Source organism: Colius striatus, chromosome 3 (assembly GCF_028858725.1).
Source record: "Colius striatus isolate bColStr4 chromosome 3, bColStr4.1.hap1, whole genome shotgun sequence".
Taxonomy (NCBI): Eukaryota; Metazoa; Chordata; class Aves; order Coliiformes; family Coliidae; genus Colius; species Colius striatus.
In genome coordinates, this window is record NC_084761.1 from 83,704,200 (window position 1) to 83,719,120 (window position 14,921).

Below are 14,921 nucleotides of genomic sequence, written 5' to 3' on the forward strand. Positions count from 1 at the left end.
CACTTATATTGTTTCCCAGCAAACACTCAGCCTCTGTGGGAGAGACTCATCATTGCCCTGCCATGCGAGTGGACACGTGATGTTGCCTAGGAGGAGTATGGTGGCTAAGACTCCCAGGAGGGTAAGCATTTTGTCCTCAGTCTTCCAAAAATGATGCTACAGCACAGTCCAGAGGTGAATCAGGCCCTATAACAATAGCTGCAGGCAGACATGGACCTGTGTAACTTCATTACCACAGATCTGCTCCACCTTCAGTGACAGTTCAGCCCAGACCTGATAGAAGGGCTTTGCATTCCTAAATGATTGAATCAAAAAAGCAGAGCATAAACCCCATAGGCAATGTGCCTTGCACGAGGTTTATTTTTACTGCATGAATCCAAGCACTGGAATGTCCTGTACCAGTTCCAGAAGGGTTAACACTTTCATGCTCACAGCCTGGCCAGGCACAATAGCCAGGGCTATGGGTACTGCCTGCACGCTCATTGTCATATACCTCAGTCACCAAAACAGCTGTGCCCTCTCTGCCCTTCTCAGCTCATCATTCCTTTGGGGCCTTCTTGAATGATTGCTTTCACATCTCTTACTTGTCCTCTCCCTTCCTTTTCCACTTCTGTTTCAAGAAAGCTTTACAAATGCCAGCCAACAGAAGTGTTTCATCTTACTTCTCGAGCTGCAGCTTAGGTGGTATATCTCTGAAAGGAGCACATAAGAGGTACATGGTTGGTAATATGTGTCATGATTGCTAATACCAGTCATTGTGCCTTCTTTGTCAGCCCAGCTTGCTGGTTTGAAAGTAACGCCATGCTGAAGAGGAAGATCCTTCGCTACCAGTTTCAGGACTTGGCTAGAAACAACACATAGAAGAAAATGCTCTGCCATTTCATAAGGGGAAAAGCTCTTCCCTTCTCCCCTCCAAACTGATGACACCAGTGCAACAGGTGAGGGCAGGAGGGGATTGCAGCCAAGCTGGCAGAGGAAAAGATGCTCAAATCTACCATGACTGAGGCCCACTGCTGCCCAGCTCACAGCACCCACTGGGCTTCTCAACCTGCTGTTAGGGGACCCATGTGAGCCAGATGGACAATTTGTGTCTCCATCCCCTATAGGATGCTTTTCTCCAAAATGTTCCAGCTCTCTTTCCAAAATATTTTTTTTCATCTCCATCCTAGGCAGGGACTTTGACCAACTTTTATTTGAAGAGACAACACAGTTATAATGTAGAAGAAAAGAAGTGTTCATTCAGGAACCGAGACAAAGACCAAAACAGATTGTTCAAGGGCACAGAGGAGCTTTCCAGCGATGAAAAGCTTGGACCCAGGTACTCACTCTGTAGCTTCATTGTAAAACACTTCCCCTGTCCAGAGAAGCAATAAAGCACCACAACTGTGAACTCATCATAACCTCTGTTTAATTTTGGTGTGGAAGTCTCAAAGGAAAAACCTCCACATAAATGCCTTCTTCAATCCCTCATGGATAGCATGAGCTCTGTTTCCCTCTCATGTGAGCAAGAACTGACATTTTTGTAGTTCTAATGAGACCCTATTACTTAGTGCCATAACCCCATCTCAGCTACCACCACACATCTATACTGAGCGCAACAAATTTATTCATTAGATTTATCCTATGTTTATTAACAGCCTGGCTCAGAAAAAGAGTCAGTGACAAAAACCATCTGGAATAAACATAATGGAAAACAAACAATGTAATATATTCCGTCACTCCAGCCTAATTACAATGTTTGGTGCAAATACTATCTATCCAAGTGACAATTTACAAGCTGAACTCTTATTAAAGCGAAAAACGAGCTGTGCAGGGAAGCACAAATCAAAGTAACTAATCAACACAGACAACACATTCAGGGATTTAAGAGCCAAGGTAGGGTAGTTTTTATTCCTCTTTGTTTTCAATTTGGGAGACCTGCTGTGATGTTGCAGTACATTATACATTATATCTACTTATGCAACATTGGAGAGAAGCACGTTTCTGGCTGTTGTCTTATTTTTCACCAACTACAGCCAGTGAATTCTAGGTTTAAACACTTTTCCTGTCCTATCTTTTAAGCTGGGAGCAAGATACACTGTCCCAGGCAGCAATTTTCTTTTGAGGCAACTCTCGACTTTTACAATGTAGTAAAAGCTTGTAGTTACGAAGAAAGTTAGCAAAGGCTGGAAGCAATGCCAATTTTATCTAAACCAAGTTCCTATTGAGCGAATTGGTTCATCAAGAGAAAACGGAAAAAGATCTCTCCCTCCCATGCAAGCATCTGAACAACACATGGCTGCTGTCCATGATCTGTTTCAGCTTGGAAGCTGGAACTGACTCATTAGATGCATCTGGTGTCCCCAGGGAAGTAAGAGAAAACACTGGCAGCGATGAAAAAAAGATGGTAGAAGTAATCTGAAGCAGAAATTAGCCAGCCATCCCGTCTGCATTAGAGCATGAACTTCAAGAACATTAGGCACCTGCACGAAAACTTAGCCCTCAAAGACTTAGCAAAGTGATGGAGTGCAACAACATGTAACACACATGTCAGTTTAGGGGAAATGCACTCATAATGTGGAAAATACCACAGGCCAAAAAGACAAAACTTTAGATCCCATTACAAGAAGGTCCAACAAGTTAGCATTGCAGTGAAAGCAATATGTGCAAAATACACACAACCCTGACCACAGAATTGTGGTCATAACTTCCATAAATGTTAGCACAACACAATTTATATAATCCTACATTGAAGCATTCTGTTAGTGAGGAGATGCTGGATGAAATTTTTTATCTCCTTCTGTGAGAAGAAACCAGAGTGAGAAAGGGCTGCACTGAGAAGGACAAAGATGTCAAAAGACCTACATGGCACTATCTGCTATAGGGTGGGAGACCACCAGTGACCACCACCCTCTGCGTCTTCGTGTTCATTCCTTGTCTACAAGAACCCAGGGTCCTTTCACACTTGGCAACAGCCACAGAGCTCTAAGACCTTCTATCATGAGATTGTCTTGTAAAAAACATTCATCTCATGAGAAAGCATTTCACATTTCTCCTTGAACTGTTTTCTTCTGGAATGGTCCAGTAAGCCCTGAAACAGCTTGTTCTCAACCACGGCACAGGCTTATTCTCAAAAAGAAGGCTGTTAATGAGCAAACTTTTGTTGTAGCTCATGTGTATGAAAAATGGCCCAAACTCTGTTTCTGCACCTGCTGTTTTCAGAAAGAAATAATGTGACATTCTTTTCTCCTTGAAGAGATGATATCACAGATGCAGCCACAGCGAGATGTTTCGTCATTTAAGAGGCAAGGTGCAAAGTTAGAGAAATATACCCCTGAGAATTTTGACATTTCAGTGATTCATAAAAGCCAAAAACTTTATTGCCAGCTATCTGTGGATTCATCTCCCCAGAGCCTTATTGCATCATCTGTATTAGCGTGCAAATCAAGATGACATAGCTGTTGCCAACTAATTTCAAGTGTGATATTCACAGCATAGATTCACTACTTGGATGGTCTTTGGCAACACCTTCATCCAAGCATCTCTGCATGCTGTCTGCCTGAAGCTATCATTCTCTTCAGCCAGGGAGACCAACGTGAGGAAGACTCTTTCCCTCAGGTGCTAAGTCTATGCCTATTCTTAAAACCCAGAGTATTTAAGCCATCTGTCAAACCCTACAGGTACTGTGTTCTTTTATGTCTCCTTGCTACTTTGATTCAAGCAGCAACTCCAAAAGTTTTTTCTCTGACTCTCTGACTTCTGAGCTATAGGAGTTTAAATAATGTTCAAAAGCAGGTATAGATAAAATAAGAATGACTCTTCATTTGGAGATAACAAAAATCTATGAGAATGTGGTGTCTGTCAATATTTGTAATGATATAATACCTTAATTTCCAGTGTATATGGACTCTCTTGTTCTATGACCATTAGTGCTTAATCTGACTAGGGAATCTGAACATTTTCCTACCTGAACAAGGAATGGCCATGAACTTTCTTTGGGGAGTAGAACACAGTAGCCATGATATGGTCAACCCAACGTGGTCACATAGTGTCCAAATCTTCAGCTTTCTAGCTGTGAATCATCCCGCCCATTTGGAATGCTCAGACACTTGTGTTATTGCTCTCTTGAACCTTGAAGTCTTTTTGTAATCCTCTACGATTCCCTAGTCTGGACTTTTTCTCATGAGGGAGTAGATGCAAGGAACACTGTGCAGGTAGGGGAGAAGTTGTTCATGCACTGAGGCAGTGATCAGGGTGTGCTGACAGAGCCCTTGCTATTTCAACTGTATGATGCTGAACTTGGTTCCTCATTTCCACAAAACCCCCCCAATCTCTCCCAATGCTTTCATGTGACTCCCTGCCCTGTCACCTTTTCCCACATGCTCCACCAAAGGCTTTCAGTGCTGCCAAGGATGTGAACTAGCCAAAACTGCCAAAGTCAGTTTGTGGTGAGCATTGAATTTTTACTCATTGTTATCAAGGATCTCGAAGGGACAAGATAGCTGAGATACTGAGCCATCTCAGTGAACTATCAATCAACAGCCTCTGAAGGCAGAAACTACTTGCTACAGCAAGTGGGAGATGAAGTTCAAAGAAATAATTGTTTTAATTACCACAAAACCCGCTTTGCTGTTATTTTAGAAAAAGCTGGATGCAGATGTCACAGAAATGTAATTGTAGATTTCAGGAAACGTCTTAAAAGCCACAGAGGAAACCTTAAAAGTATAACAGAAGTATTTCCCTCTGGAATATGAACATATGCAGATTCCACACCCACTCCCACACTGCATTCTTCCCCCTCCCCTCCTGCCCTGCTACTACATTTGAGATATCAAATGTGTTAGTTACTTCACTGAACTTCAGAAATGGGCAGTCATTAAAAGATGGGTTGCATTACCTAGCACCTATTGATAACTAAGGGTAACAATACCTGTTCCAGCAGGCTCATTTTCCTACAGATAAAAAAACCCCACATTTATTCACAGGTAGTCATGGATGAACATATATTTCCAGAATTCAGTTTTCTGAAAGAAAGCCTTCAGTTTTCTGTGTCTTCTCAGACTTATAATGTGGTCTCAGTTCAGCAGTCATCAAATCTTGCTTCAGTCCTCACATCTGTGAGCCCAAGAAATGGTATTCAAGGAAATATATATATATATATATATAACCAGTAATGGACAGTAGGGCTCCACAGAGAGAGGCAGATCTTGAGATATATATAAGTGAAGTCTGGCATGCATCAGAATATAATCTCTTCATATCATTGAAAGATTTGTTTAGGAGTGCCTCTCTCAGTTACTTCACTGTCAGGTAGCAGAGTACCACCTGTAGTTTTCAAAGTATTTGAACGTTTGCAGCTTTTAAACAATTAGAATTGTCAGAAAGACAGCCCATCAATCATAAGTTTTCACAACTCTTTCTCATTTGTATGTAGATTTCTAAATCTGATATTGTCAAATAATAGATTATTAAATAGAAGCCTTCAACAATTTTTGGTATTTTCCTTTTTTCTTTTTTTTCCCCTTTTTCTTTTAAACCCTACAGTACTGGATACATAAGAGATCTTCAGAATTTCAAAGTGGAATTGAAGAATCTGCTCTCTTTGTTCAAACTAATTGTTCTTTTAGTCCGTTGTAGTCTTGAATAATGACTATTCCCAGAAGACATCTGGGACAGAAAGCCACTATGAAATGTATAGGAAGTAATTAAAACAGTCATTAGCCTTGGGCAACAGACTACAGGGGTCAGCATCCTGCCTGCTTTGCTTACAGGTGGGCAACTTTGCTGGTACCTACAGAGATGGTAATTAGCCACTGAAGTCAAAAGAGCAGGTAGTTTGGCCCACCAAGTATGCTGGGATGTGCGAGCCCCATCAAGATCTTTCCCTAAGCTGCATCTTCTCCAGAAAGGCTGAACACCAGGGAGGCTGATTAGAAGGGAAAAAAAGAGGGAAACCTGTATTCTGGGACAGGCTAACATTAGGAGTTTCTCTGTCTTGAAGAAATGTGAAAGGAAAAGGCTCCCATAGGGAATGGAGAGAGAGGGAAATAGCGAGGGAATGAGCATCTCTGGCATCACCACTGTACTCTTCTAGCAATTTTCCAGCATCACAAATCCTTCAACAGCCCAGTTCCTTGCAAAGGTGGAGGCAAAACTCCAAAGCTTGTTTGAAGTGAAATGTTTCTCTTCTTTCTAGTCAGGCCAATGCCTTGTGTAAGCACCGAGTCCACACAATAACACATCTTATATCATTATAATTAACAAAGCCTTTCACAATTTGTGCAATAATTCATTCTTAAGATTAACTAATTCAAGCTTAAACAGTTCAGACATGTCACAGGCTGTGCTGAGAGATGTTTTTTTAAAAAAGCAAACTCTTCAAATCTGAAAGTCAGGTGGAGGGGGAGAAAAGAACTATAGTTTTCAGCACAGTAAATGAATATAAAATAGCAAAACATCGATATGAAATCTGTTTATCTGGTTTCTTTTCCTTGGAAGAAAATGAGAGTTATCTTCTTCTTTGAGATTTATTCTCTCCATTTGTGTTCCCAAATTTATTCCTGCTCTAAGATCTTATGTTCTCAGATTCCTTGCTCATAGAATTTCATAGCTGTACCTCCTGAAAAAAATAAATTTTAGAATAAGAAAGATCAAAAGGGTGGGTTTTTTTCTCAGTTATTTCCATCAGCACTGCATTATTTCCTCTGGGAAATTCTGCAAGAAGATTTCTGCCTGCTCACAGTGTATATTAGAGTGAGAACACAACTCACAGACCAAGTACCTCCTTTGACTCTTTTTGTTGCTTGTTCGCTTTCACTGAACTCACACCAGGCTAGTGTATTTCGTAGTTTTTAACTTGGAAACACAAATTGAGTAATGGGGTGAAAATATCCCACAACAAATAATCCTGAAAAACGTGTGCTTTGTTGCTTTGCAAAGTAGGAAGTGACATCAAGCATCCAGACATTGATACTCTTCATTTAATGCATCAGCTCTTCCTAGTAAGACAGAGTACATTCCTCCCCTTGAAATATACACAACAAAGTATTTAAAGATGTTCAAATTCAAAGCCATAACCATCTGCTTATCACAGACATCTGTTGCTTCAAAGTGAAGGACTATGTGAAAGGTTTAGAAAGCTTTAGAGCTCAGAAGAGCAATTGCCAAGACACTAATGGAACACATGAATATACATAAATTCCAAAAACATAACAAACTGTTGTTTTCTCCCTGGAGTGCAGTTACAACAGCTAGGTATGTGAAAGTTGAGTTGCAATGAGAAAAAGCAGAGTTACCTCAGCTCTTACCCATTTCAGTACCGAAAAACTAAATGTTTTGTCGTTCTCCAAGCACCCTTGAAAAGCAACATCACCTTCCTCCGTCAGCAGAGGAATCTGACTTTCGCACCAATTCCCTACATTTCTGACTTGCTCCTTCCAATGCAATTTAAAAATATGCTTGTTACCACTTTACAAATTTCTTTCTACAAAACCTTTCCTCATTCTCACTCAGGAAAGTGACACCCCAGCTTCACTGGGAACAGCATGCTGCAGGTCCACAGCCCCACATATCTATTAACTTCCTGAGTATTTTGGCACCCGGGTCTGACAGCCTGAGGGCTATCCCCTGGACACAGGTGAACTGTGGGCATCTCCCTTAGTGCACAATGCCCTTTTCCCCATGTGGATCTTGCTTTGTCACTGAAATGAAGGTCGACAGGAGAACTAGGAAAAGTAGTAAGCTCCTTGGGGCAGTTATCAGACGTGGAGATGTATCTGTAATAAACAAAGTTGATATTGCCCTGTGGGTATGTCATGCCAGATTTCTACTGGCACTGAAGTTTAGAGGGCAGAGTTTGCACCTCTCAGACATGTGGATCTGGAGAGAAGGACCTGCTAAAAGTTATTTGGAACTGGGAAAAAGTGTGAGAAAAGTAGAAGATGCAAAGTCAGAGAGATTAAATGCTTTCAGAAAAACTGCAAGGAATGCAAGGGGGCTAGAGACTCCCTGAGCAGGAAGATACTGGAAACCTTGAGAACGTGAAATTTCTAACTCAGATTAATGTCACTTGTGGTACTCATTCAGTGGTACTAATCAACCTTACTGGCACAACAGCCAGTTTCCGTTTGTGTATCACTCTATCTACATATAGGCAGCTATCAAAAACACAGGTAACATCTCACAGAAAAGAAGACAAATTTGTGATTTCAATGTCTGTTTGCTAGGGCTGTTGATGCCAATACATACATGAACTGCATAAAGAACACGGAAATATTTCATGACCTTATATTACATTGTGAAGCTCAGAGAAAGTCGATTCTCTGATTCCCCTGCAATAAACTCTAAATAACCATATAGAGTGTAATTAACTTAACCTGGGCATGAATATCAAGATGCATTTTATAAAGTAATCTAAATACTTATTCTTTCATTTAATGTTGCTCTTAGTTATATAATCTGTGAGCTCTTAAACCTCACTATGAAGCGTATAAAATCCTACAAGACCACAAGTTCAACGCAGAGCAACACACCGCTTTTGGGTTTGCTGACACCGCTTTATAAACTATCCTTTTGCTCTTGGATTTCCTTTGCACAGGTTTTGCACTTTCCTGCCAGCTTCCCATTGTGCTTGAAATCAGAGTAACAAGAAACTGAAGACATGAAAGAGTCCTCTGTGCTGATCACAGAGGGAGAACAGAAGTAGTCAGTGATTGGAAAAGTGAATGGAGCCTGCCCAAGCTGTGTATAGCTTCTGCTCCTTACACTGCTCACGACCAAAAAACATCTCTAGAAAGGTAAGTTATTTATTTATTGTACTGACACACACATGTATTATTGAAAGCAACAACAAGATAACAATCTTACTAGTATTAGGAAGTTATTCTCAAGTTTAGATAATCTCAGAGTTTTTATGAGGCAAGAGAATATACAGAGTTTGCTTCAATGAAATAAACCCTTTACTTACATGTCCTGCAAGAGCTTCCAGCAGCTGGAGTCTCTGAATTACAGTGCACGCAGATATTGTGCTTTACTGAAAGCTCCCTAACTTTGGCACTGGAGACAGCACATAGCTCACCGGTGCTCTAGATTGATTTCCTTTAAAAACACTCTCACATGTGTTTTTGTCAGTGGTGCTCACTGACAGTAGACTACAAAGCAGAAAGCCTGTCTGCTGTTATGAGGGGAGAGTTCTCTTTCAGCTGAATCAAAAAGAAAAAAAAAAAAGGAGACCTTGACCTCGACAACCAGAATAAATCTGCAATATCTGCTGGCTCTTTCCTGAATGCATACTTGAGCAGTAACATAAGAGTAAGCGATCGGAGCGCAGAAACTGTGGCATGTCTTGCTCCACACCAGTGGGGTACACGAGCAGTGCTTCTAGCACAGGCACAGCAACGTGGGAACACAATGGGTGTTCGCAGCTTTGATTTTGCTCTTGTGCTTTAAAAATAAAACAAGATGTCGGGCTTCTCTAGTTCAGTTCACAGCTCCCGAGTGGCAGCACTCTGAGCTCTGTCCCCTCTGCTGAGGTTCCTCGCGTTCCAGATGAGGTTACTGCTGACTTTCTATTTCAAACCTCAGTTTTCTGAGAATCTCAGCCAGGAAATGTAACCCAGACTGAAGTTTAGAATCTCGGATATCAGAAATGCAATGAATTGCCTGCAAGCAGAATAAATAGATTTCAGATATTCCTTTTTTTTTTTTTTGCTTTTCCTTCAAAAGATCTTTGTGTTTACTTTTTTTTTGCTCTCTTTCTTTCCTTTCTTACTAAACTTCAGAAAAAGAAGCATAGCATTTGGAACAAGCACTCAGAACAAAGAGTGTGACAAATAGAAAAAGCAAGATAATGAGATATCATAAAATAGGTAAATAGAAGGTTTTAGCCAAAAAAAAAAAAAGCAGCTGTCTCCTCCACTATAAAATTCTGTTTACAAGAATAAAGTAATTTAAATATAGTTATTTGATTCCCAGACAATGAGGACAGAGATCTTATGGAAAGGATGAAAAAAATACCATATTCTAAGCATAATAAAAGGAGTAGCAAAGAGATAAGAAAAGAAATCAAAGTCCTCATTCATTCCTTTATATTCAGTTGCAAAAGAGAAGAGACTCAAACTTATAGTATAAAATTAAACTTTAAAATCTTGTAAATAATGTAAATGCAATATTCCTGGCTTTATGAAACATTTACAAAAAAGCCCTTAAAACTTTTAACAAGCATTTCTAGCTTAAGGAAATAATATTTTTTAGTGAAGAATGATCAAATAATCTCATATCTAATGTGTTATTCCCCTTGTGTGACAGTGGACTTCAAAAATCCCCTGCACATTTTATATGTGTGTTATCAAGCTTTTTCTTGAACCTCAGACTTTGGCTCAGCTTTTGTTGATGCTTTTTTTTTTAATTTTCAATTTTATTAAGACAATAAAACACATGTAAGACCTCACAATTGTGTATTGGTAATTCAATTGTGTCTCCCAGTTGTAGCTGACTGGTAACAGTGAAACACTGTGTTGAATGAGAGAAGTCTCGGTTTCGATTTAGATTCCATTTAGATCCACTTCCTTTGTCAAATACTGAAACTTTAACTACAATAAAGTAATTTTGACTCTTTTCATCTCGTCATACTGTCTTTCCCTTTCCTTTCTCTACTAACATTTTCAAAGTATGAGGCACTATCAAACCATATATATATGTATCTTGAATTTCAAGGTATTGTCACTGGGTTTTTTTCCCATTAAAATTAAAGTTCATATTTGAAATCTACTGTTTTAAAAATAGTGTGGATGCAAGTATTTTTCTTCAGATACTGAAAAACCTTTCTCCCCAGTGGGCTCAGGTCTCATACCCAGGGCTTATTTATGTAGGTGGGTGCAGAACTCCCCAGCACCGTGTCCTGCTCTGGGGTGAGCCTCTTGTTACCTGCCCTGTCAGCCCTTCTCCTCTCTGCTAAGCCATCAGCAGGCACATGTTTTCTCCCTCTATCCCAGTTCAACTTTTCTATTTTTGGAAAATAGCTGGGATTTTTTTGATTTTAATCTTGCTTTATGATGCAGAGGTCTTGTGACCTGGTTTGTAGGAGCAAGGCTTGGCACACAAGACTGCTGGCACATGCCCAGGTTTCAGACAGCAGTTTTGTGAGTGAGGCGTATTGGGATCCTATCTAGCTTGCTCTCCATAATTACAAGAGACTAAACCTCAAAAACTGCTTGGAACCAATTACTTGCTTCTTTGTGAAGTGTTTTGAGGCAAGTAGAATGCAGGCTTTACTTCTGAAAACCCAATCTTCTTGTTTCCAGTAGGGACATTTGAAACATGCCACTAATTTGAGCACCAGCTAATTACCCACAGGCTGCTTCTATTTCTGCCTTGGGGATCTGACTTTCCATGAGTTAAGAAAACAGTTCACAAACTAAGGGTCACAGTTACAATGGCAGTTGTGTATCTGAAACTAGGAACTTGGCTGAGCCCCCAGAAGCTGTAACACAAACAGAAATGTATGAGACTTGTCAGGTGAAGTCTATATCACTATCTACCACATAAAAACCTTTAAAATACTTTTTCCTTTATTTTTTTTCCCTGATAGAGTTGTAGGCCCTGTAGGCATCGAGCTGCCTCAAACCAGTTCAATCCATCATTGACTTAGTTGCTCTGTCCTTGATGGAGGCAAGCTGTCTCCCGCTGTGCTGCCTTGAGGGTGTGCACCACGGTCTCCGGTGCTCCAAGAGGAAGTATTTGTGGAGGTGCAACATTAGAAGAGAATAGCAGGAGTGATTTGTGTTGGAAGGGACCTTTGGAGTTCATTTTGTTCAATGACTGCTCAAAGCAGATCTAATCATCTGGCAGCTGTCTGCAGTATGTACCACAATGACTCAGTTATTCAGGTTTATCCCGTACAGTAGACCTGACCTCCATTACCCCAAGAGCAAGGAGTTAACTCAATGATTATGATCCTGAGGGATTTTGTATCCCTAATCCCAACTAATTACAAACTGTTGGTTACCGCAATACCTGATCACCCAATCATTTTGTTATATTTATTTGGCATGGAAGACAAAACGTAATAGCTCATTTTACAAATGTGGACCTAGGACACAAGGATGACATTATTTGTCAGAGTTTGCCTAGGCTTTTCAGAGTAAGAAGTTGAGTGGCCCTCTCTCAGGGCTGGCATTCTACCTGCTGTCACCCCTTTGTGCATTCCTGCTATTAGTTAGTTATTAGTTATTAAAAGCCACCCTGCTATTACAGATGATTTTTTGAGACAAGGGGCAAAATAATACAGCAGTTATAAGACATCAGCTATGTGATAGGTTCCAGTGTTGAATATGAGAGTGGGGGAAAAAGTTAAAAAGTGCCAATGCTGCTGCTGCACATATGGCAGGCAGCTGTACCAGGGATCATCAAATGAAAGACTCTCCTTAAAACACAACTCTTCTGACAATTTGGAATGGGATCCAAATTAATAAAAGCTGATTTTGGAAACAAGGGAAGGTCCTCATGATCCCCACTGCTGTCAGTGATAATTCATATTATAGTGATCAAAACCTTCATGAAGGTGAGTGTTGCTGTAACTTGTTTAAATTACAACTCTGAAAAAATATACTAGAGACATCTGGAATACATTTTTGTCTTGAAATTCAGTTCATGATCAGTGCTTGGGGAGAATTTAAAGACAAGATAACCTTGTCTTGAAAACAAGAATGAGAATGAAAATGAAAATGGTTAGATAGGTGCCTTTTATGCATGGTCCTCACACTTGGAACTCACATTTGTCTTTTGGTGAGTAATGTTGTTTTATGCATGGTCCCACTAATAGAAATATAAAAGACAAGTAGCTAGGAAACACTGTGTTAATTCTGGGAAAAACAAAAAGAAAATAGTACGAGTCACAGATCTATGCTAGACTTGTTCTTCTTCCTAGAGTAAGCCAGTTAAGCTTCTTTGCAATCTGTATGTGGATATCCCATACTGCCAGCCCCCATCCTGGACATTGTGCTTCATACATGCTCGGGCATGCCAAGCCAGCAAAAGCAGGATTGCAGCAACATCTCACTGAAGGTGAGATGCTAATGGCACTTGTTCATGTGGTTTCAGCTAGTATATGAGCTAGTGATTAATGAGGAAGAACTTGAGAGCTGCAAATTCATGTTGATGCTTCAAATTTCACATTGAAGAATCCTGGCTTTTTACTGTCTAATTTATTTTAATTTTAATATGTCATTAATATGTAAAGAGCAAATCTCCTTTTTAAATCCATAGTGTGCAATATCTCGTCCATATAACTCTCAGAACTGAAATCTGAGTGACCAGATCTTGAGCTGGTATAAATTGGTACTGCTGCATTCATTGCAAAGGCAACATAATTAATTTACACCAGCTGAAGTTCTGTCTCAAAAATGTGCAGAACATATACATTCCCTTTCTGGTCATGTAAGTGACACTGGAAGATAACTCAGGACCTGACAGCTACCATGGCTTTATATCCACATCAAAGCTTGTCCTTAGGCCTTTTACCATAACTTGCTGGGGCTGAACATTTGCTTTTGAATGCTTCACTGAGTTATATAATTTAGGAACAGCAACAACACATACCATTAAAACCCATCAAAAGCAAATCTCAAGCTCAGAGAAAAGTGTCCTGAACCTGCACTTGAGGAGCTGCAGGATCTTTCATTTAAGGGTCAGGAAGGATTTTTTAATAAACTGCCTTGCCTCTTAGAGGTCAGACAGCATAGATGAAGCCTGGAAATGCTTTAAGGCAGAACATTCTGTCTTCCATTGTGGTGTGTATCTTCAGCCAAAAGCAAAACTCGGTTCAACTACTGCTACTTCATCAGAGATAAGAAGGCAAAATAAACTCCCTCGGAAATAGAAAGCATGCTTTCTCTCAGTAGCTTGTGTCACTTCCCATCAAAAATCTGATGCTCATCTACTTTCAACATCACAGAATCTTAAGGGTTCAAAGGGACCTCTAAAGATTATCTAGTCCAATACCCCTGCCAGAGCAGGACCACCTAGAGTAGGTCACACAGGAACTGATCCAGGTGGGTTTTGAATGTCTCCAGAGAAGGAGACTCCACAGTCCATCTGGGCAGCCTGTTCCAGTGCTCTGTCACCCTCACAGGGAAGAATTTTTTCTTTGGAACCTCTTATGTTCCTGCTTGTATCCATTGCCCCTTGTCCTATCATTGGACATCATTGAGAAGAGCCTGGCTCCATCCTCCTGACATCAGCCCTTTATGTATTTGTAAACATTAACGAGATCACCCCTCAGTTTCCTCCAAGCTAAAGAGTCCCAGCTCCCTCAGCCTTTCATCAGAAGGGAGATGCTCCACTCCATCATCTTTGTGGCCCTGCGCTGAACTCTCTCCAGCAGCTCCCTGTCCTTCTTGAACTGAGGGGCCCAGAACTGGACACAATATTCCAGATGTGGTCTCACGAAGGCAGAGCAGAGGGGGAGGAGAACCTCTCTTGACCTACTGCCCACAGCCCTTCTCATACACCCCAGGATGCCATTGGCCTTCTTGGCCACGAAGGCACATTGCTGGCTCATGCTCATCCTGCTGTCCACCAGCACCCCCAGGTCCCTTTCCCCTACACTATTCTCTTAAGAGTTCATTCCCCAGCCTGTACTGGTACACGGGGTTATCCTTTCCCAGATGCAAGACTCTACACTTACCCTAGTTGAATTTCATTAGATTTCTCCCCATCCAGTCCTCCAGCCTGTCCAGGTCTCACTGAATGGTACTGAATGGTCTTCTGGTGTGTCAGCCACTTCTCTCAGTTTAGCAAACTTGCTGACAGTGCCTCTGTTCCCTCATCAAGGTCATTAATGAATATATGGAACAGTATCGGTCCCAGCACCAACCCCTGAGGGACTCCACGAGATACAAGCCTCCAACTACACCCTGCCTCATTGATCACAACTCTCTGCCTTC

At 40.8% G+C, this 14,921-nt stretch overlaps 1 protein-coding gene across 2 annotated transcripts in view; it reads right to left on the minus strand.

The window, feature by feature from the left end:
- LOC104552306 (C1q and TNF related 7) overlaps positions 1-14,921 on the minus strand; it is a 121,506-nt gene that overhangs the window by 97,083 nt on the left and 9,502 nt on the right. The window contains exon 1 of one of the 2 annotated variants that reach the window (XM_061993407.1): positions 8,945-9,114. The exons of the other annotated variant lie outside the window; for it this stretch is intronic. The gene's annotated coding sequence lies outside the window, so the exon portion shown is untranslated. Of the gene's footprint in view, positions 1-8,944; positions 9,115-14,921 lie in introns of those variants that run through there. 2 annotated transcript variants of the gene reach the window in all.